Raw genomic sequence first — 22,390 nt, forward strand, 5'->3', positions numbered from 1 at the left:
TGATTTTTAGCTATTTATAGAGCTAAATTCGTCGACGAGACACGTCACCTCATCAACGAATCCTTCATTAAATTCGTCGACAAAGCCCTGTATTCGTCGACAAAATTCAGAGCAGCCAAAAACCCCGCTCGATATTTTCTCATTGACGAAACCCTGTATTCATCGATGAATTTCCTTATGCACTCGTCGACGAAGCCCTGTATTCGTTGACGAGTCCTGGCAGTCCCTCGAATTTATTATATTCTCCAAAATGAATGTCGTCAACAAACGCTCCGCGTTCGTCGACGAAGTCTAAGGCCTCCTTCTGTTTCTGTTTCTATTTCTCTCCCTCTTATTATTATTAAAATGCTATTATTCTTCAGGTCACTACATAATATATGTATATATTTTCTGTTTCTGTAAAGCTGTATAAACATAATAATAAATGTAAACTTCCATGTGGATAATTGTGTGTCATGATTTAACCCCTCATGACAGGGTTGTGCGACTCGTAGGCGGGATTTACCCTGAGTGGCCAACCAAGAATAAATCACTATACTCCATAGTCTGATCAGCCCTCCTCAACCCATATATGATGGGGAGCTTGTCCACTCGTGGGCTCTATGCGATCGACCTTTATACCACGTATTATCTGAATAGGTGGTTGCACTATACAAACTGTATGTAGCTACGGTACCGTGCTTTGTAACTGTATGGTCCAACAAGGTCTGATTCTATATAATACATCTCTATATACCACTATCTGTTTTACATTGATTCTGTAATAACTGTATAAACCATGACGCTGTAAAAAACTGTATCTATATCAACTGTGTCTTTGTAATTAACTATAAATCTATATGTCATGGTATTGTAAAACTGTATAATCATGGTATTTCTGTAATTGCTGTAAAATACATTCACTATCTATATATTATGTAAAACACATCTCTGAAAATACTGTAAAGCATGTTTCTATACTATATCTATATTTTCAAGTCACACAGTAATTTTAAAACATATTAATCACATTTGGCAAACTGTATAAATCTCTGTTGTAAACAATACTTTGGTGGAACATTTATAATTTCATACTGACATATTCATATAACCTAGCATAGCATATTTCCCTTACCTGTTTCCTGCTAAAAATCTCCTACTATAACGGGTCCAACACCCACAGGGTTCTCCACCCAACACCCTGAAAACCATAAATCTCAGAACAAAACATCAATATTTCATGGCCTACATCATTTCCTACAACTGCCATGAAGCCAAAAACTGAATAAAAGACCTTACCTTGGATTTGGGATGAATTCCAACTTCGTTTCACCAACGATCTGCTCTAGCAAACTTGTAGAGAACTTTGCTAGGAGCGTTGTAGTGGGTTCAGATAGTCGATCTGGTGACTGGCGGGGCCAAAATCAAAGAGAGAAGGGAGAGAGTTCGTAGGAGGGAGAAAGAGGAAAGAGAGAAAAGCATTAAATCTAAATAAAAATCCGAGTTGGCTCTATTTATAGGGCCAGATTTGTCGACGAGACACGTCACCTCCTCGACGAGTCCTTTAGTAAATTTGTCGACGAACCTTACCATTCGTCGATGAAATTCAAAGTAGCCCAAAATCCTCGCTCAGTATCCTGAAGACCTTCGTCGACCAATCCTTGTATTCGTTGACGAAGCCTGGTAGTTTCCTAAAATTATTTTTTCCTCAAAAAAGCAATGTCATTGACGAAGTCTACTGCCTCGTTCTGTTCCTGTTTCCAATTTCCTCCCTCTTTATTATTATAATACTATTATTCTTCGGGTTATTACACTAGGTACCAAGGATACTCATGAGCTGGATAGTAAAATGGAAATGGAAAGTGAAAGAATGATAAAATGGGCTAAAATGAGAAATGAAAAAAATAAGGGAAATCAAGAAATAGAGAATAGTAAAATTGAGAAATGGAACCGTGTGAGTTAATAATATAAATAATTAAGGCGAAGTGAAACTCTCCGCCTAAGGGCTTACTGAGTAAGGTGAGTGCCTTGATAGGTATCAGATGTGGCTATACCTGGCTGCATATACCTGTATGGGCGGGTAATCTTCCCTATTCTCAGGAACTTCACGAGTAAATATGTGTTGGAAATGATTGAATTTGAGAAATAATTTTAAAGCTTATAAAATCTTGTGTTGTATGTCTATATGAATATGAGAATATGTTTATCAGTGTATTTTTCTCAGATGAAATGTTGATTTGAAAAGTAAACTGTGTTATAACTAAACTCATATGGCCACACACTGTAAACAATTTATTCCTTCTTACTGAGATGTGTCTCACCCAAATTATCTAAATTTTTCAGGTAATAGGGATAGGCCAGGTGATAGAGCTCCGAGATCATAGGGAGCTAGGACCCTGGCACACAGGGTGAGTTTTTAGACTATGGGAGGTGTAATTCCCCTAGAGTTGAGTTATTTTTGGGTATACCGTCTTCTGCTGTTAGGTTGTATAAATGAAATAACTTCTTACTCGGTACCCAATGCTGGTCGGGTCATATGAATGGTAATAGAGTTGTTGAAGTGGCCAATTTATGAATGTTATTGAGGACAAGTGAATATTTGTTTATAAGGAAAAGAAAAAAATTGTACGAAAATTGGGGCGTCACATTAGAACTACGGGTGCTGGCCTCTGCTCCTCAAGTAGCTTCATAGTTATCCACCAACGCTTGGCCTCTCCCGTCATTTTAAAGGTGGCACACAAAACATTCTGTTCATCAGTGTAGGGAAAGACTGCTAGTATTTCCCCAATCTCCTAAATCCATTTTTCTGTAATGAATGGGTCCTAAGAAAGCTAGGGGATTCATACGGGTAAATTACTCTATAGTGCAACCCTGATCAGCAGGCGGGTAATTCTGTCCCCTGAAGTTTTGTGCAATCTCCGCTATGTCCTGCTAGGCTATACTACACAGCACTGAATCAGAATCATTGCCATTCACACTGGAAGCCCCTATGTTGCTACTACCTCCAGCATTTGCATCGTTACCCCCAGGGTCCATCCTGGAAATAGAACAGAAAACAATCTTAGAATTCTATATTATAACACGACCGGTACAATCATTTAACTAAGAAACTATAAAATATACTATATCCTCATACTAAAATACTTAGGCTACCTTAGAAACTTTCCTCGCACAAACAAATCAGTTTAAAGTCCAAGGTTCTCATTTAAGGTTCAGTCTTACTACTCAGAAACAAAAACCGTCGATGGTTTGCCATGGTTTTCGTGAAACCATTGTCTTAAGAAAATCACAGAAGACCATCAAGGGATTTTTGCCTTCAAGATGCAAAACTAAAACCCAAAATTTCAATTGAAACTCCAATAATGACTTACTAAAATCCTAATTTACCCATTTCTACTCTCATCATAATCCATACCTATACTCTGGTATTATTATCCGCTAAAATCTGCAAAACCTAGAAACCTAGGCTTTAATACCACAACTGTAGCGCCCCGAACCCAATACGGCCCAGAGTGCTATTCTCCATACATATATCTCTGATACCATCATTATAACGACCCAAACCCAAAGGGGTTACCATGTACACCTGTCCATAACTCAATTTAAAACATGCAGCGGAAATACTATTATTCTTCGGGTCACTACATTCTCCCCTCCTTATAAAATTTCGTCCTCAAAATTTACTATCTGTATCTCTATCTATACTCTCCACCATCCAGTAAAAGAAAAAGGTCTACTTATTTTATTACCTGCCCTCACTTATGGCGGAGGAATACCGTGGTTACATGGGTAGTTCTGGGAGATTACAACCATAAAAGAAAATTTCCCCCAAAACCAAAATACTACCTATCCTATACACTACATTACAATTACACTAGACTCAACAAAATAAAATTACTATTACTTTAATTATACATCATTGCTATGACCCACTAAACAAGTGGGGATATTTTTGTCTAATCTTGCTTTCAAGCTCCCACGAAGCTTCTTCTATAGTGTGATTTCTCTACAGGACTTTTACCAACTGTATCTTCTTATTGCGCAATTCCTAATCTTTTCTGTCCAAGATCTGAACTAGAGCTTCCTCATATGCTAGATCACTCCTGAGTTCCAAGTTTGCATAGCTGATGATATGGGAAGGGTCAGGGATGTATCTTCTTAACATAGAAACATGAAACACGTCATGAATCCTGGATAAAGATGGTGGTAAAGTTAGCCGATAGGCTACTGACCCAATCTTCTCAAGTATCTCAAATGGGCCAATGAACATAGGGCTCAACTTACCATTCTTCCCAAACCTCATGATTCCCTTCAATGGTGCGATTTTCAGAAATACATGATCACCCACTTCAAATTTCAGTTCTCGGCGGTGAGTATCCGTGTAGCTTTTTTGCCAACTCTGCGCTACACTGATCCTATCTCGAATAAGTAGGACTTTATCGTACATCTACTGTACTATTTCTGGCCCCACAGCTCGCCTCTCACCCAGCCATAAAGTGCCTCATAAAAAGCCATACCTATGCTTGCCTGATAGCTATTGTTGTAAGCAAACTCCACTAATGACATATACTGAGTCCAGCTACCCCCAAAGTCTAAAACACACGCTCGCAACATATCCTCAAGTACTTGAATGGTCCTCTTTGTCTGATCGTCAGTCTGAGGATGGAAAGCGGTGCTAAATGCTAACGGAGTCCCTAGTGCCTCCTATAAACTCCTCTAGAACTGCGATGTGAAATGTGGATCACAGTCCAAGACTATGGATATCAGCACTCCATGGGGTCGAACAATCTCCTGTATATATATATCTGCTAACCGGTTCATAGGGTAGCTGATCTTAATGGACAGAAAGTGTGTTGTCTTCGTCAATCTATCAACAATTACCCAAAATGGCATTCTGACCATGCGGCGCTGGCGGCAGCCCAGTAACAAAGTCCATGGATACATGGTCCCACTTGCACTGGGGAATAAAAAGTGGCTGCAATTGACTAGCCAGTCTCTGGTGCTCAGCCTTAACCTAGTGGCACGTCAAACACTACTGCACAAACTGTGTTATCTCCCTCTTCATGTCACTCCACCAGAAATACTCTCATAGATCCCTATACATTTTCATACTGTCAGGATGAACAGTGTATAGAGATCTGTGTACCTCCTCTAGAATCGTCCTCCTGATGCTATCATCTGCAGGCACACACAATCTGGTGCGAAATCTTAGAGCCCCATCATCAGAAATACTGAATTCCTCTCCCTAACCATCCTGTATCCTGGCAAGCACCTCCACTAACTCTAGATCATCTCTCTGAGCAATTTTAAGTCTATCGTAAAGTGTAGGATGTACAATCAAACTGGCAATAAGGGCCTGAGGATCATCCTCCACTAACTCCACACCAAGTATCTCTAAGTCCATCTGAATCGGATGTTGAATTAGCGCTGCTAGCTGTGCTGTGTCTCCTGATTTACGGCTCAGTGCATCGACTACCACATTTGCTTTACCTGGGTGGTAATTGATGGTGCAGTCATAATCCTTAATAACCTGAACCAAGAAAAGAAAAGAAAAATAAATAAAATAAAAAGGGGAAATAAATAAGGAGAAAGAAAAGAAGGGGAAAAGAAATTTAGAAAAGGCATCAGCAGGGACTCTTCGACTCCCTTCTTCATTGACGAGTACATGTGTCACGTTGACGAGGAATTACTGAGAGCGGATAAAATTTAGATTTTTAATGGATTCGTCAACAAACTTGATGTTCTCATCGATGAATATCCTTCTTTGGTTCGTCGACGAACCTTTTAGACTCATCGATGAAGCTCAGCATATAACAAGCCATGGGTTATTTTCTTCCGTGAATTCTCTCTCCTCTCTTGCTCTCTCTTTAGGGCTTCGGTCCTACCACCTTCTCTCTTCGATTCTAGCCCGGATTTAGCCCGATTCAATGATCGGAAACCATCACGAGGTTCTTGGGGCAATTCTCTCCAAGTTAACCGAAGTAGAAACTTGATGTGGAGTTCTTGGGCACGACTCCAAAACTAGGGTAAGTAAGATATTTTTAATAATAAATTAATTATTGGGAGTGTGTGGGCCTAGAAAATGTTAAATGATAAATATTCTGGGGTTGAACTTGTAACACCCTAAACCCTTAAACCCAGGTCCAGCGCGTTATACCTAATAATATCTTGATAAATCATAATCCATAATATACGCAACGGAAAACAGAACCATAATCTTCATATAACATTACACCAGAGTTTACTAATTCTAACTACCAACTATAATAAATTAATCATCCACCTGTATTCAAATATATACATGTTTCTAAAACATTATCCACTAATACCAGTATGTTTCACAATCATCCATATCTTATAAAACTTAAAACATAAATTATAAAACATAAAATATACATATCAAAATTAACATAAAAATATACCCTTTTTTTATATCTTCCAAAAAATGTTATAAAATCTCGAGCTCTCAAAGCTCGATCCTGAGAAATCCTGAAAAAGATAAATTCATATTCGGGTGAGACACATCTCAGTAAAGGAGGAAAAAATATATTAAAATAGTGTGTGGTCAACATGAGTTTATATATGACATATTATTTAACATTTGAAAATCGTTAACATAATTTCTGAAATCATTCCCTAAACCTAATCAAACACATGCAAATGTTTAACCCACAAGATTACTCGAGGATAGGGGTGATTACCCGCCCATACAAGTAGCACCCATCTGCTATGATATTTAGGCAACCCAATGGTCACAGTTAAAGCATACCAGGGCACTCACCTTACTCAGTAAGCCCTCAAGTGATAAATTGATCTCCTACTCACACAGCTCATACAAAAGTTTATCATCGAAGGCCCTAAGGATAGGGAAATCTACCCACCCATACAAGTAGGTTCCCTCTGCTCTAGTACGTTATGCGGCTACTGCCACATCTGTTGCTACTAGTGCACTCGCCTTACTCAGCAAACCCTCAGGCGAAGAGTATGTCTCGCCCAATCGTAACATGTTTTACATACATAGATACTTTTAATATCATAATACATCATTCTTTCTATCATTATTTAATCATACACATCTGTTCATATTCATGGCTTAACATTGCATTACATTTCACTTTAATTGACTCTTTCCCATTTTACATTGTTCCCATTTCCCATTTCATTTCCATTTCATTCATTTCCCTTTTCATTTCATTTCATTTCATACCCAGCATCTTTCAGCTGTTTTACCCAGCGTTTTTCAGCCGTCATACATTTACCCAGCCATTTTTACCTGTTTCACATTTATCCAGCTACTTTCACTGTGACGCATTTACCCAACCACTTTCAGCTGTGACACATTTACCCAACCACTTTCAGCTGTGACGCATTGACAAAGCCACTTTCAGTTGTTACACATTTACCCAGCCACTTTTAGCTGTTACACATTTACCCAACCACTTTTAGCTATTTACATGGTTGCATTAACACACACAAGCAACATAATTCATGTCATGTTTTATTCACAATTCATTACTTACTTAACCTGCATCTCATACATTTAACATATATTTCCACACAGCATTCTATTTATTCATGCCACACAATTTAGCAATAAAATTCTTACACTGCCTGTAAAATAAGCCAACCAACATTTAATGTTTATATACTGAAAATATCTTTCATTTCTTACATACTTATCCTGAAAATATTTCTCACTTTCATCAGTTCATTTTTGCATATACATATCTAATAAACAACCCTAAACTCGAAAAAAATATAATTTAAACAGTTGGCATTTTGCCCATATCGAAAAATTATACATACATATAACACAATTTATTTTTCATTTAATTCATAAAAATACTGATTTAATATATATTTTTCCCCTTACCTGGTTTCTTGAACTATGCCAACAAGGATCCCGAAAAATACCCACGGTGCTCACCTAGACCCTGAATTAAAAATTCCTAACTCCAATAAATTATTCCTAAATAAAATATTATTTTAATACTTCCTAGGCCCTTAAATACCTAATAAATAATTATACCTGAAATTAGGAATAGCTTCCCAAGAGGGGGGTGAATTGGATTCTAAAAATTTCTTTTGATTCCTTTTAAAGTACCTTAAACTTCTTTTATTTCTTTTAACCAATTCTTGACTTATTTTTTTAATTCTTTAATCAATCAAGAACTTAATTCTTTTATCCAATCAATTAAACACAATCTTCAAACCAAACAATCAATTTATTTGCCAAGTATAAGTTAAACAACAAACAACCAAACCAAGATATAAAGTATTCAGCACTTTGGTAATATAAGATCTTGAGATAGTTTGTTTGTTTATATAAGCCCTGTGATTATGAATTATAATTTATGTTTTCCGAAGTAAAGCCCTTTATAAATAAATCCAATCACTCTTTCCAAATATTTAGAATTCAAATAAACTCTTGGTAAATTTATCTTTGGGGTGTTAACCAAGTAACGTACTCCCGTATGGTTTCCGCAAGATGTGGTGTAACCAACGTACTCCCTTTCGGTTTCCGCAACCCAAATCAAAATTGGACTTTAAGTTTACTTGATTTTCAAATATGCATAGTATGTATAATTTAGATATTTAAATCATCCACGCAGTTGTATATGAACTGCAAATAAAGAATAGGGAAAGAGAGAGTGAGACGAAGATTTTTACGAGGTTCGGCTTATACCCAGCCTACGTCCTCACCTTTGGCAAACCACCAAAGGATTCACTAAACCTGTTCCATTGACATGTGGAACAAAACTGATTACAACATTCCTTGGTTAAGGCTAGAGCCCGCCTTCTCCAAACGATATTCCCTCGTTCGGTCACTCCTTACATAGGCTAGAGTCCGCCTCTCTAAGCAATATCCCCTTGCTTAGCCAATGATCCAAACACCTTGGAACATCAATGAACTACAATGTAGACACCCCATTTTTACCCAGGCCCAATATATGTATTACTATTATTATTATTATTGTTATTTTATTATTATTATTATTATTGTTTTATTTATTCTTATTATTATTATTATTATTATTATTATTATTAATTTTCACTAATCTTATTGTTATTATTATTATTATTATTATTATTTTCTTTATTATTATTATTATTTTTATTGTTATCATTATTATTAGTATTTTTTATTATTATTATTGATATTATTATTTTTATTATGATCATTATCATTATTTTAGATATTATTTTATTATTATGGTATTATTTTTATTATTATTTCTTTACTATTATTTTGATTATTCTTATTTTTCTTGATCATTATTATTATTATTAGTATTTTTATCTTATTATTATTAGTATTATTATTGTTTTATTATTATTTTGCTTACTATTATTATTTATTTTTGTTATTATTATTTTTGTTATCATTTTTAGTATTTTTTATTATTATTTTTATTATTACTATTATTAATACTATTATCTTATATATTATTAGTGTTGATACTTTACTATTCTTATTATTATTATTTTTATTATTATCATTTATATTATTTATTTTTATTATTACTATTTTTATTACCTTATTATTATTATTGATAAGCTAGGGTTTTGGGAGTTTTGTTTTATAAAAAGCCAAGAGAGGCGCTGCAAAGAGGGGGGCGCGCAGAGCAGCAAACAAAAAGAAAAACCCTCCCCTCTTCCATCTCACCGGCGAGAGAGCGCACAGCCACATCCCATCTTCGCCTTCATAAACCCCACACGGCCACCAGCACAGGGTCGCCATATCCCAACTCTGCACCGCAGCCTGGCGTCGTCTCTCTTCCATCTGTTCACGACTCCTCGGCCAGACCTTGTTCCAGCAACCGGCACCGTCGCCGACGCCCCCCTCACTTCACGGCCATCTTCTCCAGCACGGCTGCACAGCGGGCACAGCACACCTTCCCTGCCTTCCCTCTCTGTTCTCTCCATCTTCTTCTGCCGGCCACCACCAACGAAATCCCTAGCCATCCTCACCCTTCCGCAGAACTCTCAGCAACCACTCCGGCAAGACTCACCACCCCGAGCCCAATCTCTCCCGCCTCCGGCCACGCACGGCAACCCAGCAGCCGCCGTCGTCACCATCATTCCCCTACCTGCTCAGCCGCACCGCCGTTGCTCCCCGCGGGTCCAGTCCAGCCCCTGCAACTCTCCACGACGACACCACCTGGGCCAGAGCACTTCTCCAGTTGCTGGTCCTGCTGGAAGCCGAGAGGAGCTCCCCGGCACCAGCAGCCGTCGCCGTTCCTCCATCGCCACCACAGGCTCTCCGCCCCGCCGCCTTTCGCCATCGCCGAGCCTAGCTCCGATCCCTTTCCTTGCTGTCGTCGCCGCTCCCAGCCTCAACTCTCCGGTGGTACCCCCCGACTGTAAGCCCCTCTGCTGCATATCTACACACCCACACACACATACATACACAGCACACACGCACGTGTATTTTATGTTATTTTATTTTCCTTGTGTTTATTTATTTAGCTACTTGTTTTCTTATTTATTTTTTTTGTTTCTTTCATTATTCTGATTTGTTTTAATGTTTAAAGCTTAACACTTCCTTGTATGATTATGTATATTAATATATTATTTATTGTAGTATGTAGGTAATATTCGCATCTGGCCTTTTTATTGTATATACATTAAAATTGTAATATTGCGTTTACGGTTTCATTTTATTGCTGTAATATTTGTTTGGATTTTTTTTTTTGTGGTAATTATTTTAAATACTAATCGGTTCGTTCTCATTATTGTAGGATTTTGTTTTACTATGGAGGTAAAAGTTCTATTGTTTGATATTTAAATGTAATAAGTTTTGATTGCCGAATATTATTGAGTGCGCTATATTCATGTTATACGTTTAATATTTAAGGTTTTTTTTTAGGTCATATTTAAGCATGTGATTCGTATTTAGGGTTATGGGTGTGTTTATCTAAATAGGTCGTGTTCATTGTTGTGTATTTAGGGTTTTTAGTTGTTATTACATTCATTTTATGTTTAATAATTGCATATTCAAGATTGTGTATTAATTTTGGTCGCCACATTGAATAGGTTCGCCTTAATTTTAGAAATAACTTGTTTCCATAAATTCAATTATTTTTTTGCCTTTTTCATTAGCTTACATATTTTAATTCTAAATTTGATTTGTTTCCTTAATTAATTATTCATTTTTGCATGTATTTGTTTTAAGGTAAGTGTTATAAATTGTATATTATGGTAGCTTATTGTCATGATTCTTTGTATTATTATATATTATGGTAGTGTAGAGTTACGTATTGTGTTATTATGTTAGTTTAGCATTTTAGTTTATTATTGTATTATTATCTTTATTTTAGTGTATTATGTTTGTATTTACTATTATGGTATGTTATTAATTATGGTAGATTATTATTATATAATTGCTATTATGTAATTATTATTATTGTTTATGGTAGTTTCTTATTATGGTAATGTATATGTATATATATATATATATATATATATGATATTATGGTATTTTCAGTATTATTATTATGTTTATACTCAGTACTATATATTATATTATTTTTAGTATTTTAGTACATTATGGTATTTTTATTATGGTATGTTTAGTATTATACATTATCATATTAGTTCATTTTTATAGTAGTTTATTATGTAGTTTATTGTTATGATATTTTATTATGTATTATTTATTATTATTATTATATTGTTATGAAGTTTTACTACATATATTAGTATGATCTTATTATGATATTATATACTACGATTATAGTATTGCATTGTATTATTAATATAATATTATTAGTACAAGGTTGTTATTATATTGTTTTCAGTGGTGTTACTATTATTTCTATTTTATTATTACTAGTATCAAATATGTTTAGTATCTTTGTTCCTTTGGTATATTTATATTTTGTGTTGCATATTAGGGTATTTATTTTTATTTTTATTTATTTTTATGTGTGTATATCCCTATGATTTTATTGCGGGGGTATGAGCCTTCGGGCATTACGTACCCTAAGCTCTAAGGGAATATATGTATATATATATATTTATTTATTTATTTATTTTCTCCATGTATTTATAAACTTATAAAAAGGAGTAATTCAAAGGATTATTAGATTAACTTAGGGATAATTTTAAATTAATTAGGTACCGTTCGTAAGAACGGGCGCGTAGGGGGTGCTCGTACCTTCCCCTCGTGTAACCGAACTCCCGACCCCAACTCTGGTAATGTAGACCGATTCTACCCCTAACGGGGTAGTAATCATGTGTTCTAACCGCACTAAAGGTTAGTGGCGACTCCTACACCATATTTTTCCTGAAAATATTAAAATTGATTTTTAATTTCGCCGCCCGGGGCACACGCGCTCCCGGGACGCCGCGACATACAAGAAACACAAGATAAAATCTGCGTACAAGTATACTCTCTTAAAGAGTAAGTTAGTACAATTTCAGCACTATATACTTTAATACAAAATATCAATAAGAAATAGAATGAAGCTCAAGTGTAGAATTCACAAATATCCTTCTTAGAAGAGGATTAGCAGTAGGAATTCAAAGGAAGAAGGATCAGCACTTCAGAGTTCTCAACAAAAGAATTTTTCCATGAGTGAGCAAGAGAACTTAGGAAGAATAAGAGTATTTTCAGCTTCTCAAAACAGATTTTTCAATTCTTGGATTTATTTTGTTTTGCAAAACCATGTATTTATAGGCTTTCAAACTTGAAAAAGTTTCCTTAAAGAGTTTCCCCATTTATTAGAATATTTAAGGTTCAAACGGCTATAATTTAAAACATTAGAATTGTAAAAATTTGCCCGTTGAACAGTTTTTAAATGTCTGACAGCAGTGACCCCGTTTCAGTGTTTTGGCCATAACTTCTTCTGTATAACTCCAAATTAGGTGTTCTTGGTGTCAAAAGAAAGCTAAGAGAAAATTATACAACTTCCATGTTTAATACTCTTTAAAATAATGAGTTTTTAATATATAAAAATTCACCTCAATTCGGATGTATAAAAACTGACAGCATTTGGGAAAAACTCTTTTCGGTGCTCTTTATTCCAAAAATGATTCTAACCTTTTTAAAATAATTTTTGACCTTATAAAAATATTATTCAGGTATTTTAAAAAGTATCTAGGTCTAAGAAGTTAACCAAAGAGCTTCTAAATATTTTAAACAATATTTTAAACATTAAAGCACTTACATGAGACTTCTAAAATATTAACATTCTAAGTTCTTGAGTCTTCATGCTTTGTCCTTGGATTGAATCCATCTTTTCTTCAAGCTTCCATATTCTTTAAGCTTTCTTACTTTGCCTTTCTTTGGATCTTTTGACTTTAATATGCCTTGGCTTTCAATAACTTATTCATGTCCTTATGTTCTTCAACAAGTAATTCATGTCTTGGCTCATTTAAGTTTCATTTGATCCTTATGAGCACTTTGACCTTGCTTCCATCATATTTGATCCTTGTGGGCACTTTGACCTTACTTTCACATATATGAACCCTAAAATATCATTACTCACACAAATACATTAAATTTTACTTGTTTGTTAGCATCAAAATAAGATAACAAGATTTTAAGCCTTGTAAGGCCAACAATACCCTTAAATTTAGTCAAATTGTCAAATTTTCCAAATCTCACTCTCGCTTTGGAGTAGGGCTTAGAAAACCCCAATTGAAAAATTACTTACGCCAAAATGACGATATCGACAACTAGGACCCGGTGGTGGTGCCTGATCGTCGATTTAACAGTAGGTTTAAAGCAAAATTGAGAAAATGGGAAAAAATTATCTTTTCCCACGAACAGTGACTAAGCCATTCTCACGACAAATCTGCTCCAATAGAAATGTCGGTGGCGGAGTTAGGAACCCAACGGCACCTTCCATTTTCCGATCGGTTGAGTATTCATCGAGAAATGAGGGGAGAGAGAAGCGGAGACGGAGAGTGGACGAGGAGCAAGAGAGAGCACAGAGAGACGCAGAGAGAGGCTGGTGCAGGAAACTTTAAAATTTGCAGGAAGCGAGAGAGGCTTCCTTATCTTTTGTTTCTTTTTCTTTTTTTTTTACCTTACTTTAACTTAATAATATTATATCATATATATATATATACATTAAACTAACATATTATATATAAATATATATATATTATACTTTATATATATTAAACTTATATATATATATATATATATATCTTTATTCCAATTATATATATATATATATCTTTATTCCAATTTTTTTTCTTTACTATTTTATTTATTTATTTATTTAATTCATTAATTAATTAATAATTACTTTTTTTTCATACTATTTATTTTTATTTGTTTATTTCATACATTAATTTAATAGTGTTTAACCAATTAATTAATTATTTTTATTTTTATTTTTTTTAATTTTTTTTCTTGGATTATTACAGAACTGATTAAGTTAGGATTTTTGGAATACGAGGTTTCGTTTTCCGTTCGATTTGGGTAGAATTTCGAGGAGCAGGTAAGGGGAATAAATTATATCAGGCTTTTTATTAAATTTGAATCGGTTATTTTTGAGTATAGGAACCGTATAATTATAGTATGATTTTCTGAATAGTTCAGGCAATTGAAAATAATGATTTTGATTATAATTCATATTTGCGAAAAACCGTGTGACATGAAATAATCCTTCATAATTAACTGATTGTAAATATTGTTCAGTTGTGAATATTGTCTGGTTATGAATACTGCTTGGTTGTGAACATTATTTAGTGGTGAATACAGTCTATTGTGAGTGTAAACGTGTAGAGAAATATGTAGTTGCCCTACGTGGGCCACATACAGTGAAGTACGCAGTTGTCCTATGTGGGCCACGTACTGGGTAGTACGCAGTAGTCCTATGTGGGCCATATACTGAGATAGTATGCAGTAGTCCTATGTGGGCCACGTACTGATAATACGCAATAGTCCTATGTGGGCCACGTACTGGGTGGTACGTCGTAGTCCTATGTGGGCCACATACTAGGTTGTACGCAGAAGCTCTATGGGGGCCACGTACTGCGAGGTATGTAGTTGCCCTAAGTGGGCCACACACTGAGATCAATGGAATGTATTGTTTTCCTATGTGGATGAACTGTGGTGTATATGTTTGTAGACTATGTGAGATGATTGATGTGACTATGTATGAATAATGGTATGAGAATATTTATGAAAAAGTAAATCTCTCTGCCCAGGGGCTTACTATGAAAGGCGAGTGCCTTGATCGATTTCAGTTGGAGCCACACCCGAATCAAAGGATACGGTTACAAGTATTATCAGAGTAGAGGAAAGGTACATGTATGGGTGTGTAATCTTCCCTATCCTTGGGAACTTTCGCCAATAAATATTTATGTTTATGTGCTTGGATATATATATGTATGCTCTGTTGTGGTGGATTAAGAAATGGCTATATTATATATATATATATATAAACTCTTCTACCACACACTGCTATAGTTTATTTCTTCCTTACTGAGAGGTGTCTCACCCCAGTGAATTATTATCTTTTCAAGTCTTTCAAGTGATCAAGCTTAGAAAGGTCTGGGGCAAGATTGAGAACTTTGGAAATTTTAGGTGGTAGTAGGAACAGTTATTTATAAAGTTATGTTTAAAATTTCTGATTACGTAATATATCGGGATGAATACTCCTTTTTGGGTTGTATATAGTATTCTGGTATTTTATTTGAGGTTGTTTATTATTTTCCACTACTTCAATGGTATCAGAGACGGAGAATGGTCTCATCACACCCCGGGCCCCACCTGGCAAGTTCGAGGTGTGACATCCAGGAAATCTCAAATTTAAAGGCTCGTCGACGAACCCCCTTTTCTCATCGACAAGTGTTCTTCTTTGACTCATTGATGAATACTTTAGTCTCGTCGACGAGTACAGTTGGGACAACAGCCTATAAATAGGCTTTAAGTCATTTATTTGTTAGAAAATTAAACATACTCTCTCTCTCTCTCTCTCTCTCTCTCTCTCTCACTCTCTCTCTCTCTCTCTCTCTCTCTCTGGGTTGCGAACCCTCCTCCTTCTCTCTTCGATTTCTCTCTGATTTCAGCCTGATTCGATGACCAGACATCACCATGAGGTTCTAGGGGCGATTCTCTGCAAGTTAATCGAAACGAATTCTTGTTTTGGGGTTCCTAGGCACCACTCCAAAGTTGAGGTAAGGATGAAAAATATGTTAACTGCTTAGAATTTAACTAATTAAATGGAGTGTGTGGACCTAGAAAATACTAAAATAATTGTAATTATGGGGTTGAGTTGATTGAACTGGGGAAATGTGATTTTAGGGTTTTGAGCTCCGAAACGCCACGAGCTTGGGTTCTAGGATTTTCGCAAGAATTCTCTCAGTAAGCAGATAAGGGGAATAAATTATAATAGTAATTTTTGAGAAATGATCTGATTGATTTATCGTATATGAAAATGAAAATATGGTATATAGTTTTGGAATACTATGAAATGAATATTTTCCCTGTGCTTATTATATTATGATTATCAATTAAAAAATTGTGTGGCATAAGGAATATGAAATAACAATTTGATTACTGGGAATGTGATTGATATTGAAATATGTGATATAGAGATATGATAATATGAGATACTCAGATATGTTTTTATATACAAACATGCTTTTACTAAGAAATGATGATAAATTGTGATATATAGAATATGTTTACACGGGAATATTGAAATGAGATATTTATACAGATATGAGATGAGAATAATGCAGAAATGATGATAATTATAGAAATGATGAAACAAGAACACAGAAATGTGGAAATGAGAACCCTGATGGACCATAGTATATAGAGCATGGTATCGTTGCTAGCATTGTGTTAGTGCAACCACACGACTTGCATAGCATGTGGAGAGGCAGTCAATTGGACCTATGAAGGGTTGTGTTACCCCCTGGGGTCCGGATCAGGATTGGGTAGGCCAATCGTACTACAGACGCATTTCCTGTTTTGATCTAACCGGGTAGGCCAACCGCAGTAAGACCAGCCTTTGGGCTGCACAACCCGGTTATGTGGGGTGAATACATGACGATGTGATTATCCTCAGGATGGTTTCTTATTACAGATGCGTAGTGTATTTTATACTAGTGGATGCTTATGAGTTAGAAAATGTTTATGAAAAGTGAAAAGTGAAATGATCAGCCATGAGTTACAGACGTGTAGTGCATTTTATACCGGTGGATACTCATGAGCTAAAATATGAAAATGAGATATGATATGAGAAATGAACAGTCATGGGTTACAAACGCGTTGTGCTATATGCTGGTGGATACCCATTGGCTAGAATGTGATTATGAATATGAGAAATTAAAGAGTACGTATATTATATAAGAAATGAATGAGTATGCATATGATATGAAATATGAAAGATTATGTATATGATTATGAAAATGATATGAAAGTTTATGACACTATGTTTTATATTTATGATTATGAGTACATATCGGTATATTTTTTCAGTTGTTATAATTATTTAGATGAATGTGATGACATATTAAAACTCGTGTGCCACACACTGTCAATAATTTATTCTGTCTTACTGAGAGGTGTCTTGCCTAGAATCTAAACATTTCAGGAAACCAAGACAAACCAGCAGAGAGAGCTCCGAGATAGAGGAGACTGTTGTACCCTGAAATTTAGGGTAAGTGTTAGAGTTGGGGTATGCAGTGTAACCCCTAAAGTACCTATGGATTTTTGAGGATGTATATGTATATGTGTGTGGAGATTATAGTACTCTCGTATTATATTGTTTTTTAGATGGTATTGTATTTTGGACCCAGACATAGTATGTATTCCGCTGCGTGAATAGTAAGTTTGATGGACAGATTACCCGGTACCCACTACGGGTCGGGTTATGTATGATATATGGTATCAGAGTTGTTTGACAGATGATTAATTATTATTATTGTTTACTGGAAAAAAAAATTGTAGAGAAATCAGGTCATCACATCCTTAGATGGTGCTATAATTTCTATATTGTTTTTTTTATGAATTTACTACTTCATTATTTTAACCATTGTCAATTGTTCCTCTTTTTCAATCTCATTTTGTTTATGTTATGTAACACGATGGCATAATCCCACGTGCCCCAAACATTACTACTTTTTGCTTTTTTTTTTTAGGGTCTCGTTTGGAACTTGAAAAATATGAAGAAAAGAAAAGGAAAATATAAAGGAATTCAATGTTTAGTTATCAAGAAAATTGAAAAATAAAATAAAAAATTGTTAAATCAATGAATAAAAAATTGGTTTTATACACCATTCAAGTTTAATTTTCCTTAATTTTTAATCATATTATAACAAACTTTCATTTCTAATTATATTTGATATAAAGAGAAAAATACAATAAAAAATGAGTTTCTTTCTCATTTTCTTTTCTTTTCCTTTCCTTTCCTTTCCCACCAAAATCTTTGATCCAAATGGACCCTTAGTTTTATTTTTATTAACTTAAGCATTGAAATTTATTTTCCAAAGTGTCAATCTCTTCTAATCAAGTACCCTTCTAATCTATGTCAAGTACTTGTAAAATATTTTACGATCATCAATCATGATAATTTTAAAGTAGAAGTGTGATAATTAATTCATATATTTTAGGTTATCTTATATTTTAATGTTATTCGATATGAGCAATTTATAGTATACTTTCCTTAAACTCCTTCACTTAATCAGAAATTTAAATCTTAACTTTTCGTGTAAATAAAATTTTGTGATGAAACTAACCTAATGTTTAGTACTTTGAATGATATAAATTAAGAGTGAACTATAACAAAAAAAAAAAAATTATGCAATAAATATATAAAATTTTAAAAATCAATTTTACTTTATTATGTCACACTATAGGAAGGTAACACAATGCAGGGCATTGATTTCTATTAACTGGCCCAAGCCATTGATGGTACATGCCATTGATTATTACATTTATGAATATGTGCAGTCTCTTTCATTTAGGGTTTGAAAAGAAAATTTTAGATTAAATATGTTCATGATGATGTCAATTACTAAGGGCATAAAAGACATTTGAATAAAAATGCATGGAAATGCTACTTCGCGCTTTTTCAATAAAAAGAAAAATAATAATTTTGACTAAAAGAACTTAAAAATGTTCATTACATGGAGAATACCAATTCAAATAAAGTTAAAATCGACAAACAAGACACTTAAAATTTACATGATCATAATTTTTAATTGTAGAAAACTCTAATCAATCTATAAGATAGATCACTTCTTCAACTTGAAATTCATAGGTGGCATGCATATTTTCCGAACTCGAAATTGGGCCAAAAACTACTAGGTCTACAACTTGAAGAAAAATCAAGAGATGAATTTGTTTGCACCGTGAAAGTATATTTCAATGGCCTAAATTCGTTAGAACTGTTTGATAACACACTCTTATTTAATGCTCCTCTACTTGAACGAGAAATGTCCTTGAATCATATGCTATAATGATAGTAATGAGATGATAAATCAGCAATATTGAGCATAATCAAGTAGAGAACTTTGAATGACCATGAACTCTTGGTTTAAGATGCCAAACTATGATAAAAGGGAGTCTCCCCTTTCTAATATGAATACAAAGTAAGCACCTTCTTTATTTTTAGCAAACTTACACTACTTGTTAGGTTGAGCATAATATTTTTCATTTTGCTTTGCAGTCCTTGCAAAAATTTATTCATGAAATAAATAAATAAATTTGTTTAGCTCTTTATTCAAATTCTCCACTAAAGTTCTAATTGGCTGAAAGAGGAATCAAATTTTGTAGTGACCCAAACCGTGTGGGTTCCTATAAATAATTTTGTAGTCGAAGCAAAGATAACCTCAAATACATTTACTGTTAGAGTACTAATTACTTTATTAAAACAATATCTCCAATATCAAAATTAACATCCTTAAAATTTCAAAACATTAAAACATAATCAATTTAATATTTATTCTAAATTTCCATTTCTATCACACTTACGCTTTCGCTGCGCCACTTTGATTTCCGATATGCTCCTCAAAGTATCTGTAATATATGATAATAATTGGGTGAGACAATGCTCAGTAAATAAAGGCAATATTATTATTAATGTGTGGTAAAAAATAAGTTTTCGGTATCATAATAAATAACATTTAATACTGTAAGTCATGTTTACATATAAAACAATCTATCTTTCGATGACAACATCTAGCACATATCCAAGCACTCAGTACTTATCTAGCATCCTACCCCGTATGATAGGCCTACTCAACAAGTCCCCTCAATTCAGCAAGTTTTCGGACTAAAGTCCGGAGAATTGGGGCGTTATGTATGGCCATCCCCCTTTGCCTTGATATTACCAAACATATCCCTTAGATATGTAATAAAATACAATATTATATAATCTTACCATATCTAACATGCAGCATAATTAAATATAAATAAACTTATGTCACACAATTTACGTCTAACCATTATTATAAATTTATAAATTACTTAAGAAAATTCATAATATTTTGTAACAAAAATATATTCAGGTGTATTTAAATAAAAAATGGGTTTGATCAAATCCACGTATTTTAATTTAACTCAAATATATTTAATAAAAAAGGAGATGATCAAATCCACGTACTTTAATTTAATTAAAGTATATATTTAAATAAAATAGATATAATTAACTTCACATACTTAATTTAAATCAAGTATATTTGTGAAAAATTTGACATAATCTAACTCACTTACCTTTCAATCAAATCTTCTTTTCAATTTTTTATGAAAAATGAATTAAAAACTTTCCTATATAAAGAGAATTGGAGGAAGGGTATTTTCATAATTTTATATATTTTTTTAAGGATTAAGAAGTGAAATAAATAAATAAATAAAAGAAGAGAGAGAGAGAGAGAGAGAGAGAGAGAGAGAGAGAGAGAGAGAGAGAGAGAGAGAGAGAGAGAGAGCATGAGAGAGGGACGGATGGGGGGAGAAAGAGTAGGATGGATGCATTGATATTATATATAATATTTTTTATATTAATTAATAATTTAATTTAATAATTTTTTAAAGATTATTACACTATTAATGTATAGATATTTTTGAGATCATTATAATCTCCCTTCCTTAAAAAAATATCATCCTCAAAATTTTACTAAATATAACTTTAAATAAAATCTATTATTTATAGCGTAAAATAATAGGTTTAAAAATATCATAACCTACCCAATCTTACCCTTATCATAATTCATACATATACTCCGATAAAAATCAATCCTAAAGTCTATCGAATCTATCTCCTGCGGTTGTGATACCAAATGCACTAACCCAAACCCATGTAGGTTCCTATAAATAATTTTATAGCGGAAGCAAATATAACCTCAAATACATTTAATACCAGAGCACTAATTATTTTATTACAACAATATTTCCAATATCAAAATTAACATCCTTAAAATTTCAAGACATTAAAACATAACCAATTTAATATTTATTCTAAATTCTCTTTGTATCTCACTCGTGCTTTCGCTACGTTATTCTGATTTCCGATATATTCCTCAAGGTATCTGTAATGTATTATAATAATTGAAGTGAGACGACGTTCAGTAAGTAAAAGCGAGATTATTAGCAATGTGTGGCAAAAAATAAGTTTTACAATATCATAATAAATAACATTTAATAATATAGGTCATGTTTACATATAAAACAATCTATATTTTGGTGACAACATCTGGTACATATCCAAACACTCAGTGAGATTAAGCACTTATCTAGTTGAGCGAATGTAAGTAAATTCAGCTTGTGTGAAAATAAGATCCCAATCACTAAACATCTATCTTAAGAAAATCCTTTAAAAAAAAAAAAAAACAGACTTCTCAAACTCATATTTTCACCTCTATTTGATCGTCAGCTTAGAGATGGTAAGATGTACTAAATTAAAAATGAGTTCGTGCCAAAAATGACTTATAAATTTGAAATCTTGATTTGAAGTGATTGTTTTTAAAATGAAGTACTCTAATAATATCTCTACAGTAGAAATAAAAAATTGTTAGTAGCATATAGAGTTGCATAAAATTTTAGAAAAATGATCAACCATCCATGACCATGATTAAATATTTGTTCCTCAGACCTTCTAGGCAGATCAAATTCATACTAACACCTTCCTGTGGAGCTTTAACTATTGGCAATGGAGTGTCCAATTATGTGTTTTGACTATTAGTTTTGGTTATACGGTAAGTTCCATAATGTTGAATAAGCCTGGTGATTGTAGGTTTCTTGAACAAGAGCAAGCATCTTTTTTTATCCTGACAAGACCTCCACTATGAAGCTCAAAGGCTAAGAGGCAAACATTTCATAATTTTTTTTTCAAGTTTGATACTTTTCTTTAAAGTTTGAATCATAGCACATGCATCATTACATGTTTTTATTTTGAGTGGCTAATGTGCGGACGAGATTGTGGCCTGCAAGAATATTGGT

The sequence above is a fragment of the Malania oleifera genome, chromosome 10 (assembly GCF_029873635.1).
Source record: "Malania oleifera isolate guangnan ecotype guangnan chromosome 10, ASM2987363v1, whole genome shotgun sequence".
Lineage (NCBI taxonomy): Eukaryota > Viridiplantae > Streptophyta > Magnoliopsida > Santalales > Ximeniaceae > Malania > Malania oleifera.